The 14,112-nt window shown below is 40.8% G+C and overlaps 1 pseudogene; it reads left to right on the forward strand.

The window, feature by feature from the left end:
- Window positions 1-5,743: 5,743 nt before the first annotated feature.
- LOC143118820 (polyunsaturated fatty acid lipoxygenase ALOX15B-like) lies at window positions 5,744-13,563 on the forward strand (annotated as a pseudogene).
- The last annotated feature ends 549 nt before the right edge of the window (window positions 13,564-14,112 follow it).

Raw genomic sequence — 14,112 nt, forward strand, 5'->3', positions numbered from 1 at the left:
CCATGCAAATAAAGATTCTTTATACAAACGAACATCCTCTGTGCTCCTTCCAGCAAATTGCAAAATTCCTGTTGCACTTCCCTAATGACACATTTGAAAACAATCTTTTTGAGACTTCATTAAAACTGATGTTAAGGCAACTGGCCGATAATCATTTAAAACTGGGACGCCAGATACCTGTTGAGGTTTCTGGAGAAGCCGTGGGCCTATGAAACACCTGAAGGAAGGTGCCTGCCTGATAACTCCAGTGAAATGGTCTTAGAGGCTGTTCTGTTGGTGGGTTAGCTTGTTAAGTGCTTTGTGATTTGTTAGTGATTTTGGCTTTGATAGTAAATAGGCTTGGTTGTTGATTGGCCGCTGTGTGAAATCCCCTACCTATAGCACTTGGATTTAATATCTCTCCTGTGTATATGAAAAAAAAATAAAACAGTAGGCTACCCATACTGGTACTACGAGTGAGGGGTTTCAATGCCCTGGAAATATAATGTGTAGACTGCAGTGACATGAAACAAACAAACAAACAAACAAAAAAACTTTGCAACACAAAGACAAATCCTGGTATTGTTGCTTGGCCCTGGCTCTGTATAAGGGGCCGTGCACACGACGCCGGTTTTTGTGAAACCGGTGAGGTTTTGTTTACGGTTACGCCTTGCGTGTACAGGACGCCGGCAGTTTAGGAGACTGAAACCAAAGTCCTTTTAGTGCACACGACGCCGGTTTTTGTGAAACCGGTGAGGTTTTGTTTACGGTTACGCCTTGCATGTACACGACGCCGGCAGTTTAGGAGACTGAAACCGATAGGTTTTGAAACCAGCTTCCGAAGTGGGAACTTCTGAAACCGCCAGCTAGACCGTGCCGTGTAGACGTGTGAAGCCGGCAATCCTATGACGACATAGCCAGCCCCACCCCTAACCCAGCCAGGGCACTCGACCTGACATGTTGCTTGTCAAAACAAACCGAACCATTTATTTATCATATTAAAATGTTTTTCTTTCCCCTGTCATGATTTATATGCCTATCAGCCTTAAGTGGCTAAGTTAGAAGCACACGTTAGCTTAACCTTGTTAAACATTAGCTTACTGCATGTTAGTGTTTTCTCCAGTGGTGCTCAGACCTAATGCAATGCGTAGGCTAAGCATTTGAAATTTCACATAGCAGTCACATACCTTGAAAATTAACTTTATTAGTTTAACTTAATTAGTCTCCTTATTTCATGCAACTGCTTAACCAGAGCACTTATTAGACATTCTCTGGCTTAACAAACTGTTTCAACAATGTTTTCTTCTACGCGATTCAGCGAAACTATCGTGAAGCTTCTGCACAGCGGCGCCATCGACTGGTCTGGCATATGCACTACAGCACACTTAGCCGGTTACACCTCTGTGTGTACACGCAAGGTTTTTTCTTGCCGGAGTCGTTAAAGGTGTGAAAGCGGTAAGATAAAATCCACCCGGCGGTTTCGTGTAAACGGCCCCTAAGTATATTAACATAATGAGGGGGGTCTGGCTTGGCAAGATGGTACAAAGGCTCAATCCTGTTCAACCGGTTGAAGAACTGTCATGAAGTTGTATATTACGCAATCGTTGAGAGGTAGTTAGGCAGGTAGGTATGTGTGGCATCTGAGTATTTAAGAAGGAAAGCTACATGTGATTGTGCAGAGCTCTTCTCAGACGGCATCTCTTCCTCTTGGTCTGTGTGTACTCCACAACAGCACACATTATTTTTTAAAGGTAGGTGAGTCTTCCTCTGTCTCTGTCTGTCCACCTGCCTGCCTGTACTGAAACAAAGTCAAGACATGTAATTGCTTATCAAAATGCACACTAACATGAAGATAGTAACGTGAGTAGCCTACACTCTAAAATGAGATGTATTAATCACATCCACTTTGGATATGGGAGCTTACCGACTGTGCATATTCAGTTTTAAATTGACGTGAAGTCATAATCCCATAGCCTACTTCGAATCTGTCCATTTCTTGTCCGAAGTCATCCATACATTTGCAGAGACGTCTGCACTATTGTCGAGCAGCATGTATCATTCACCTTTTATCATATCAGTCTCTTGATTCATTTGTAACGGAGGCATTGTTATGCCAGTCCCTCTACTATATTAGAAACTGCAGGTGTCAATCTACAGCTTCGTTACCATAGATAAATTGATATTATGAGAAACTGCCTTTGAATCTTTCTTTCTCAACAGTGAGTTTTTAAATTATGAATCTACACACCTCAAGCACGTCTTGACTCTTTATAAACAAATACCGTAAACCTCAAAGCAAAAGTTACAAATTAACATTACAGTATCAAATTTGGTGGTTAATATGCTGATACGGGTTACGCGCGATTTATGCACGTATTTCCCCCAATGCCCATAATTCTGTGTGTGAATGCCGGTATGAGTGTAAACGTTGTAGTTATGTGTTGCTTAAAGAGTTTTCACTATTTCACAATATAGCCTCATATTGGGAAATATGCCACCGTGTGACACTGTAATGGGGAAAAAACATGAAGCCGTATCAGCATATTAAGCACCAAATTTGATACTGTAATTTGTGTAACCTAAATGTATTTAGAACTAGGCCTACTGCCGACATCAAGCAATATGCTGTTTCACCCAGTGCTCGCCTCGAAGTCGGCCGGTAGGCTACTCACCGGCACGCAGTACCCCGGCACTTCTACCTGCACTTTCCCTTGCGTACTTCATCTCGTACAGGAGTACACCAGAATGCTTTATTTACATGTTAAAATCACAAAATTTTCTTCTGGGGGAGATGCCCCCAGACCCCTCTACAGAGGTTTGTTTTGCAAATAGGTAACCTTTTTCAGCACTTCTCAATTTGCAGGTCTGCAATAGCACACTGTGATTCCTTACCAATATCTATTAGTATATTTTATTCACTGTAAAATTAAGAATATAATAGCCTATTTGATGTCTCGATACCAGTGTTCTTCGACATCAGAAAAAAATGCTGATATCGATACACCGTGGTATGATGCAAGTGAATGATGAGTACCGGCACCATTTTTCCCACTTCAAGCACTAGTTTCACTTTCACCTTGTAGTGGCGCTCGACCAACCTTAATACAGCCCTCTGGAGCGCGTAGCTGAAAAGGTGCTTAGTCCAGTGCTTAAGCCAGTGGCAGAATGCGCGCAAGAGTTGTATAGCCTACATAAGAATCAGCTAGATTGGGTTTGCACCTCCCAAAACGTGTAACTCCCTCTATCGAGCAAAAAATGCGTGAAGTTTGAAAAGCGCTTAGTTACACGTTTTTTTTTTTTTTACTTACATAGCTTACGCACATGGGAGAATTCCCCCCATTGTGCACACACAGCACAATACCGTCAGGATATCCATGGTGGGAAATCCTCCCATCCCATTGCAAATGTATTTTGTGAATGTGAGAAAATATTTGTTTTGGCAACCACAGATTACTCTTTCTTTACTGCTCAATTTAGCAACAAAGATCATCATGCATCTTACAACAGCAACATTGTGAAAGAATGAGAATAGACTCTCACACCAACACACAAACACAAATACTCACTCTCTCTCTCTCTCTCTATCTCTCTCTCTAATTCTCTTTGGACTTTAATGTGGGGTTCTGTTTGGTGTTTCCATCACATCTGTATTTTCTCTAAGTAGGCTAATCTGTGTCCACTCCTTTGCAGAATAGCCATGGCGAGCTACACAGTGACGACACACACAGGAACCCGCCTCTTTTCTGGCACCACAAGCTACATTTACATCCAGCTGCGTGGTGCTGATGCTGAGAGCCAGGAGGAGAATCTACACAAGCGCTTTTTCTCTCATGACTTTTGCAATGGATCGGTAAGTGCATTTAAAGCAACAGAAAAACAGAAAATCCAGAGGCATGATTTTAAAGATGTCCACATATAGTGTCACACTGTAGCTATCTGGATGCTAGCTGTTAGCCGCAACAACTAACTGGGTAGCACAGATTTTGTTTGTTCATTTTGAGAGAATGAAATAAATACATTTTCTGAAATATTTTTTTTTAAATTGTGAATTTCAAGCAATATCAACCAATGTGAAGTTATTATGACCGCCGTGCAGCGAAGCGGCGGTCATATAGGTTTAGTCAGAATTTTTTTATTTTTTTTTCGCATTCCCAAATTTCCGTCAATGATTCCCGGGACACTGAAAGACCGGGGTACACGAAACTTGGTGGGCATGTAACCCCACATGGATAGCATGGAACCATCGTTTTTCGTTTTGATCTGTAGCCCCCACCCCGCTGGACTGGACCCCCCAGAGGAGGGTAGGGAAGACATAGTTTTCTGTGAATATCTCGAGAACCGTAGGGTTTAGGAGGACCATTTTTTTTGTATGTTGATCTCAAGGGGCCATGTCAACCCATTCCATAACCACTCATTTCATGTATAGCGCCACCTAGTTAAACACAAAAAAGTAAAAATGAGGTGTTGTAATCGCAGGTATCTGTGACCTAACATAGTCAAAACTGCACGAAATTGGAAGTGTAGGATCATTATGACAAGTTTCGTGGAATTCCGTTCATGGGGGGCCAAATGTTACTATACACCAACTGGCCTGTAGGTGGCCGGAGACAGTTTTCTGTGAATATCTCGAGAACCGTAGGGCCTAGGAGGTCCACCTTTTTTATGTATGTTGGTCTTAAGGGGGCATGTCAACCCATCCCATTACCACTTATTTCATGTATAGCGCCACCTAGTTAAAAATGAAAAAGCAAAAAATTAGGTGTTTTCATCACAATATCTCTGGCTGACAAGGTCAAAACTGCACAAAATTAAAAGTGTAGGATCATTATGACACCCTCCGAATGCATGCCAAGTTTTGTGTACTTTCGTTCATGGGGGGCCTTACAATAAAATAATGTATGTGTACATTTAGTGACGTACACCAACAAGGATTCCCGGGACACTGAAAGACCGGGGTACACAAAACTGGGTGGGCATGCAACCCCACATGAATAGCATGGAACCGTAATTTTTCGTTTTGATCTGTAGCCCCCCCCCCCTGGACTGGACCCCCCGAAAGGAGGGTAGGGCAGACACAGTTCTCTGTGAATATCTTGAGAACTGTAGGGACTAGGATGACCATTTTTTTCCGTATGTTTGCCTCCAGGGGTCATGTTAACCCATTTCATGTGCACACATGTGCACAAACAGATCCACACACACACACATACATTCACAGTAATCATACGTATGACACATACTCACACAGTAGACATAGGTACGCTTGCATGCACAGGCACATACGCAGGCACACACACAAGCAGACACACACACACACACACACACACACACACACACACACACACACACACACATAACATAAACATGTACATGCACACATGCACACAATTCAAGAATTTCTCAGAATTATGAACAGGCAAGATGGAGGGGGGGTTGTATAAAATGAATTTTACATGTGAAATCTATGAACTAATCATGTTTTGGTGCTTGTTGTCTAGCAGATATCAGTGAGAATTGAGTGTGGATAATGCAATTTAGTGAGACAGTTAGAACCATATAGGCCTTTCAGCGTGATTTATTTTTGTGGAAAAAATGTGCTGGACTGGGCGGCGGTCATATTTTGATTTTGATCTAGTTTTGATTAGATTAATTCTGCCTAATCAAAAAATCCATGGTTTATTGTTTATCTGTATCTGTGTATGTGTTTTTGCAAGCAAACTCATAAATCAAACTTAATATATTTACTTCAAAACTCCATCTCCATATGTTTATACAGGAGCGGACATTTACATTGGAGTGTGAAGCGTCCCTAGGCGAACTCATCTATTTAAAGCTCCGCACCCAGGCATTTTTGGGCCTTGACAACCAATGGTTTTGTGATAAGATCACTGTGAAGACCCCTGAGGGGGATGCCATTTTGTTTCCTTGTTACCGCTGGCTTGGCAGCGGTGAGACTGTTGTGTTAAGACCTGCCAAAGGTAGGCACTCCTGTTTCAGGGCATGGCCTCAATTCACATATTACTGGTGCACCTGAAAGTTCAGTGGTGAAATCTTGGAAATGTTCTGTGTAAACACATTTTATATACTTTATTTGATTCCACTTTACTAGTCAAGTTACATTAGGAATCAAATCTTCGGAATAATCCAGTAGATTAAAGCAGTTCTATCTATCTATCATGAGTTTACAGATTCAGGGGTACACACACACACACACACACACACACACACACACACACACACACACAGACACACATTTTGTGTGTTACACACGTTGGTGTATTGTTTGGAAGAAAACAGACTTCTGTATAAAAACAAAAAGAAGGGGGGAAAAGCACAATAGTGAGTACTTACTCTTTCTGGCTCTAGTCTATGTCATTCACACACATGTAACACCTTCATTCAGTCAAAATTTGGACAAAGCAGTCAGTCAGTTAATATTGACCTGTATACTGAGATTACATTTCTATTTCAGCTTCGCTTGTGTTCCAGGACACCAACCCAGTTGCCCAAAAGACAAGGGAGAGTCAGCTAGAAGGACGACAGAAGTTAATTAGGTATGTGGGCAACACACCAAAACTAACTGTGTGTGACAGCAAAGTGTCTAAGTTAAAATACCCTTTGCATTTCTCCTGTATATTCTTTTTACAGGTGGAGTGTGTATGCTGAAAGCCTGCCCCGGATTAGCAATTATGAATCTGCCCTTCTTCTGCCAGAGGAACTCCAATTCTCTTTCTCGAAGGAAACAGAGTTATCTTATACAGCAGGAAAGCAGTAAGTGTCTAAGTGTTTTTTTTTACCTTTTCTATATTTTTATATTTTTCTTACATTCTGATTGTGGATGGGTGTGCTGCCTCCTTCAACATTAGTAATAATATATATTTTATAACTACAAAGACGCTCACAATTGTCAATTGTAATTATGGATCATTATTGTTTGTGTGTGTGTGTGTGTGTGTGTGTGTGTGTGTGTATGTATAGGTTAATTTATCTGAAGCTCAATGGATTAGCTGACAACAGAGAATCCTGGGAAAGCATCGACCAGCTGCATATGGTCCTTTGTGACATCACAAACAAAACCATTGGTACTCGTCGTTATTCAGAATTGCATAATGAGAACATAGCACTGGCTGTAGGCCTACCTGTTTCAAATGTTCTGACATGGAATGCATTGCAGAATACGTTGAGGACCACTGGGACGAGGACGAGTTCTTTGGCTACCAGTTCCTGAATGGCCTAAACCCCATGCTGATCGATCCAGCGCTGCTCAAAGCTACCCGAGAATTTCCTCGTCACAGAGGAGATGGTCAAAGGCCTTCTAGGAGAAACCACCTTGGAGGCGGAGATAGCGGTAGGCAACGCATTGGTCAACAGTCTTGCTTAGGAAAGAATCAGTAGATTTGAGCACAGTATAGCCTTGTGCAAATTAACTGAGAATACTATCTAATTACATTTAATTTGCTGAAAAGCCCATTGATAGGAAACATTTCTCTTTCTTTAAAATGTACAGGCCATGAATAAAAAGAACATTGGTCCAATATTCATTAAAGTTGGTGGAAAGGTAGCATGGCCCAATAAAGACCCCATTATACTTTGGACTGGACTGATTGAAGTGTAGCTTCAATCATGAATTGAAGATCAACACAAATATGTTTTTTTTTCATCTGTGTGAAGTTAGTTCATGTTATGTCTGATGCTAAACTCTTTTCTGTCTATGTATTGTTTGCCCTCCACTTCACCTAAACCACTCAGAAAGGGAACATCTTCCTGTGTGACTACAAGATCTTGGATGGGCTTGTGGGAAATGTAGTTGCTGGCAGGCAGCAGTACCTCACCGCTCCCCTGGTCCTGCTCTACTGCAACCCTCAGGGTCTGATGCTGCCCATAGCCATACAGGTAAACACATTACACTTTTGAAATGTAGCAAAATAAAAAGAAAATGTATCATTTAAAAATGTTGTGATGTTTTTCTAGTGACCAAAATGGAGGAATGCATACATGCACTAGAAATAGAAGTGGACACTGATTTAAATTGTTTAGGAGAAACTGAGCTCAGTTATATTTAGGCAAGACCAACAAAACATCTTATTTTTCAATTTATCTTTTCCTCTGGGACACACTTATGCTAGGGGGCCTGTCTCACACTTCAGGAGCCTAAATAACTAAACATGCCACAGTGATTATCATACACATCTGGCTTCATGACCTGAGGGGTATTTCACAAAGGCAGAAATCCAAGATAAGTGATAAAGCAAGGCTTGACATATACGTTGTCTAGTCATCCTATAGCTCAACTAATTTCATTAACACCAATCCAGGATGAGTAGGAGCGACTATGTTAAGCCAGGTGCCAAATAATTCAGATGCTAATTCAAGCGTCATTCAGACAAAGTGAACAACCGCTTTTGATATAGACTAACAAGTAAAGTTCTCCTTTTTTGAATGGGGAAACATGGCTTCATATTGTCATATTAAGGCATAATATTATCATATTAATTCATATTGTCTTAATAACCGAGTTTGTTGAAAAAATTGCCCTGCATTTGCAATCATCTACTACAGTAGGCTATATATCAAACGTATATCAACAAAAGAAGCAAACAATGAGTATGTTAATAATTATAAGGCTATCACAATTAAAGTAACTAGATGTACCGCAGAGCGGTACAAAATATGACCGCCGCCCAGTCCAGCACATTTTTTCCACAAAAATAAATCACGCTGAAAGGCCTATATGATTCTAACTGTCTCACTAAATTGCATTATCCACACTCAATTCTCACTCAAGTACCAAAACATGATTAGTTCATAGATTTCACATGTAAAATTCATTTTATACAACCCCACCTCCATCTTGCCTGTTCATAATTCTGAGAAATTCTTGAATTGTGTGCATGTGTGCATGTACATGTTTATGTTATGTGTGTGTGTGTGTGTGTGTGTGTGTGTGTGTGTGTGTGTGTGTGTGTGTGTGTGTGTGTGTGTGCTTGTGTGTGTGCCTGCGTATGTGCCTGTGCATGCAAGCGTACATATGTCTACTGTGTGAGTATGTGTCATACGTATGATTACTGTGAATGTATGTGTGTGTGTGTGTGTATCTGTTTGTGCACATGTGTGCACATGAAATGGGTTAACATGACCCCTTGAGATCAACATACAAAAAAAAAAATGGTCCTCCTAAACCCTACGGTTTTCGAGATATTCCCAGAAAACTGTGTCTGCCCTACCCTCCTTTCGGGGGGTCCAGTCCAGCGGGGGGGCTACAGATCAAAACGAAAAACGATGGTTCCATGCTATCCATGTGGGGTTACATGCCCACCAAGTTTCGTGTACCCCGGTCTTTCAGTGTCCCGGGACTCATTGACGGAAATTTGGGCATGCGAAAAAAAAAAAAAAAAAAAAAAAAAAATCTGACTAAACCTATATGACCGCCGCTTCGCTGCGCGGCGGTCATAATTACCATTAGAATTAACTTGCTGAACAGCTTGGCTGTTAGCCTAGTCGGGAGCAGGCTAGGTGCAGAGAATAAATCCCCATGGTAACTTATGTGCCACCTCTTGTCTTTTGTGAAACCAAGTCAATGCTAAATTCATCCAGGATAGTCAAAAATCCCAGCTTAATCCCTTTTCTAGGTTTTGTGAAATACCCCTGTTAGTTTAGAGTTTAAAACAGTTTTTTGCACTGTGTATAAATGTCAACCTGTTCTAGTTTCATGGATTTGTCATTTCTCCACAGTTAGGGCAAAACGCTGGACCCCATCAAAACCCCATCTTCCTGCCCACCGACCCCAAGCATGACTGGCTGCTGGCTAAGATCTTTGTGCGGGCCGCAGAGTTCAGCATGCAAGCGCTCGACTCTCACCTGCTGAGAACTCACATGCTGTCTGAGGTGTTTGCCATGGCAACGTTGCGGAACCTCCCATCCCCGCACCCTCTTTTCAAGGTATTGAATCTGCGGGTGTAATCTCACATGCATTAGCTGGTGTGAGGCCTATTACCAAACAATTCAGTGTTCCAGGAAGAACAAAAAATATCCAAGAATGATTAGAAAAATAGAGCATCACATGGGCTGATCATTTCAATTTGGAGATGCTGTCTATACTGTCTGAATCTATCTATCTAATTAGTTCCAAGTATATTATTATTTTAATTTGTCTTTAGGAACTGTCCGTATACCACATGCTGAATTTTCTCTTTACTGTTTTCCTTGTAGCTCCTCATTCCCCACACCCGCTACACACTCCACATCAACATCCTGGCAAGAAGTGGCTTGATTTCCGACGATGGATCCATTACCTTGGTACTCATACAGCTTTACATAATAAAACCGTAAAAAATGGATGTTGATATGGTCCCTACTGTCAGGTAATGAGTAAGGAGTTACTAGGTTTCCATCCGACAGCAGCAATATTATAGAGATATACTATACAAGTATATTTGTATACAAGGACCATTTTAATTTGATTATGATTTCAGATAAACTGTGGTATTTTATACTTTATCCTTATGAATTCATTATGTATAATCCTAGTATGCCGGCATTGGTGGAGAGTCATTGCCTGAGTTGCTGAAGCGTGGAACCTCCTCCCTGACCTACAGCTCCCTCTGTCTGCCTGAGAACATCTCTGAGAGAGGCCTGGAGGACGTCCCCAACTACTACTACAGAGATGATGGCACACAACTGTGGAACATCATCAACAAGTATGCTTACCGTTTGAGTCAGAGTAGGGTTGCCAATTGTACCCCCCCCCCCTCTTTATTTGTGTGTGTGTGTGCGTGTTTAACCCCACATATTTAAATATGATTTCACTGTTCACTTTCACAATGACTTCATGTATACAGACAACTATATAAGACACTGAATCATGTGGTCATTTGCAGGTATGTAACAGGAGTCTTGCAACATTACTACACATCTGATGAGCATGTGCAGAAGGACACAGAACTGCAGAGCTGGATCAGAGAGATCTTCACCAATGGATTCCTGGAAAGGAGCAGCACAGGTGTGTGCAGTAATACTGTCTTTTAGGAATAAAAAAAATAATTACCAATAAAAAAGACCAAACTCTAAAATATATTTTCAAATATATTTTAGTAAATGTCACCCAACACTTTCATGGGAAAAACTGGGGAATTTTTATGGTATTTCATGAGGAATTTAGAATGTCAGAACACACACGGATCAATGGCCGCCAGTTCCTTGTGCTGTCATGACTGCATGGTGTTCAGTTCATTTTGTCGTCATCTGATGTTTCACAGATGTGAATGCACTTTTATGCTGATGGAGTTGTTTTGTGTTTTGTGCAGATTTTTTATTTACATGTCGATGTCTTATTCCTCCACAGGCGTACCTGAGTCTTTTCAGACAGTGAGCGATCTCATCAAGTTTGTTACCATGGTGATCTTCACTGCATCCGCTCAACATGCTGCTGTCAACAATGGACAGGTAAACTTTTAAAAAAGGGTCTGTGTATCTATTTGGTTCAGATTCTAAAAAGAGATCCAGGGCAGGATTGTGACATTTAATGAATCAACATTATGCGAAGATGCTCTACACATAAGCTCAGAGGCCACAATGGAAATACTAAAACGGATTGTTCCGGTCCTTGATTATGATTGGCTGAATCGCGTTTGATGCCGTTGTAAAATCCAGCACCAACATACACCATGACCGAATTTTGTTCTATTCTTTCACACAAACTCGCGTCACAGACCTACGTCACCGTCCATTTGGAGGTGCAAACAATTTTTGGTTATTTAGCCATCAGTTAACTTTAGGAGTGATTAACGTCAAATAATGTAGACTGGAGTAACTCAACATTTGACATGTTTAGTGTTCTAAAGACGTCAAATAGCCCGTTATCGTTACCAAATTGATAGCCAAGGAGCCAAAAGTGAACACGCATGTATGGCTATAAAAACTGTGCCTTCATTTTCATTAGATAGATAGATAGATACTTTTTTGATCCCCAAGGGGAAATTCTAGAACAGCTTTATTAGAATATAATATATTAATTAGAACAGCTAAGGGGGGTTTTAGGCACTCTGCTTGCGTGTCGTGACTAACAACGCTACTACAGTAAGCTTTTCTAAAGTCAGTGTAACCTACGGCCTCTAGGGGCTTACTGCTGAAATGGAAAACCTCCCTTTATGCTTCCTGACCACTCTCCAAACCAAGCAATGTTATTTTATGAATCAACATTATGCAAAGATGATCGATCAACACCTTAGTCCATAACACATGAGCTCAGAGACCCCAATGGGCAAAGGAAAACCTTCCTACCATAAACACAGGCCATACACACTGTCCATGTTATAACTTAGGATAGTGGTGCACTGGACTTCCTTGTATAAATATCCTTAAATATCTGACCCAAATGTGACATGTACGCCTCATTTGGACTTTGGCGGACAGGTAATTTAACAACGTCCACATTCCATTTTTCTTTTTTTAACTCGTGTCTAAACGCTCTTGCGTCCAATTGCCCCATGCAGTTTGACTTTGGCGGCTGGATGCCCAACTACCCCACTGCCCTCAGAAAGCCCCCTCCCAAGGAGAAAGGCCAGACCACAATGGACACCATTCTGGAGACTTTACCTGATATAGGTACGACAGTGAATGCCATGGCTGGCCAGAGCCTGCTGAGCCAAACATTTTCAGATCAGGTGAGTTTTTGTTCATAATCAAACTGCATGTTTTCACTGAAACTGCAAATTCAATTTAACAAAAGTGAAAAAAATCCATCTTTTTAAAATTCTGAATATCTTTCTTGTGTGTTCCATTTTATTATACTGCTTGACGGTGTTTTCCATTGTCTTATTGTTACATGATAACAAAAACAAACTATGTTAATTATGTTCCAAGAAAATCTTTATTCATGTCAGACATTTTGCAAACTGTTGCCTTAGTGCCATATAGTGTTGCTGCTGGGACTGATATAATATTAACTATTGCCTACATTTTTATGTCTGTTGCTTTTTATGTCATACATGTCATTATCAACTTTTTTATTAGTAACTTTTTTTTTGTTTTACACCACACTCAGCACATATTGGGAAGTTTCCCAGAAGATCTGTTTGATGAAGAAGTCCCTTGCAAGATCATTGCAGATTTTCAGAAGGATCTGAGAGAGCTCTCTGATCTTATTGAGGAGCGGAACAAGAAGCAGGAGTTTCCGTACACCTCTCTGAGCCCCCGAAATGTGGAAAATAGTGTTGCCATTTAAAAAGATGTATTTTTTATAACTGTAATAGCCTTATCAATACATAGTAAGTGAATACCAAATCATAAGTACATATAACTGAAGACCAAAGTAAATATAACTGAAAGTGAGGTCATGGATAAAGCCGTTCAATGCCTTTCAAAATGAAAAGCTTGTATGCATAATATGCCTTATCATATAATGTGGTTACACATGAATATTGTGAAGAATTTTGGGAAGATGTCCTAGAGTGACTATGATTTGTCTTTGTGCTGCTTGTGTTGATACAAGTCACTGCGTAAGGATTGTGTAAAGTGATGCAAGTGGTGTGTGTGTAATGTACACCGTTGAAGTTGGTCAAGTAAAGGCGTGTGTGTGTGTGCTAACCTGAGAGTGGACATTCTTTATTATCCATGAGAAGGATTACTAATATGTGTGGAGAGATTATACTGAGATTCCGATGTATACTGTAAACTGTAAACTAGATGTACCGCAGAGCGGTACAAAATATGACCGCCGCCCAGTCCAGCACATTTTTTCCACAAAAAGAAATCACGCTGAAAGGCCTATATGATTCTAACTGTCTCACTAAATTGCATTATCCACACTCAATTCTCACTGGTATCTGCTAGACAACAAGTACCAAAACATGATTAGTTCATAGATTTCACATGTAAAATTCATTTTATACAACCCCACCTCCATCTTGCCTGTTCATAATTATGAGAAATTCTTGATTGTTTGTGTTATGTTTATGTTATGTGTGTGGGTGTGTGTGTGTGTGTGTGAGTGTGTGTGTGTGTGTGTGTGTGTGTGTGTGTGTGTGCGTGCCTGCGTATGTGCCTGTGCATGGAAGCGTACATATGTCTACTGTGTGAGTATGTGTCATGATTACTGTGAATGTGTGTGTGTGTATCTGTTTGTGCACATGTGTG

This window comes from Alosa pseudoharengus, unplaced genomic scaffold (assembly GCF_046254945.1).
Source record: "Alosa pseudoharengus isolate Yale_2024_CS ecotype anadromous, Long Island Sound unplaced genomic scaffold, YU_APseudo_1.1 YU_APseudo_1.1_scf_1, whole genome shotgun sequence".
NCBI classification, from domain to species: Eukaryota; Metazoa; Chordata; class Actinopteri; order Clupeiformes; family Clupeidae; genus Alosa; species Alosa pseudoharengus.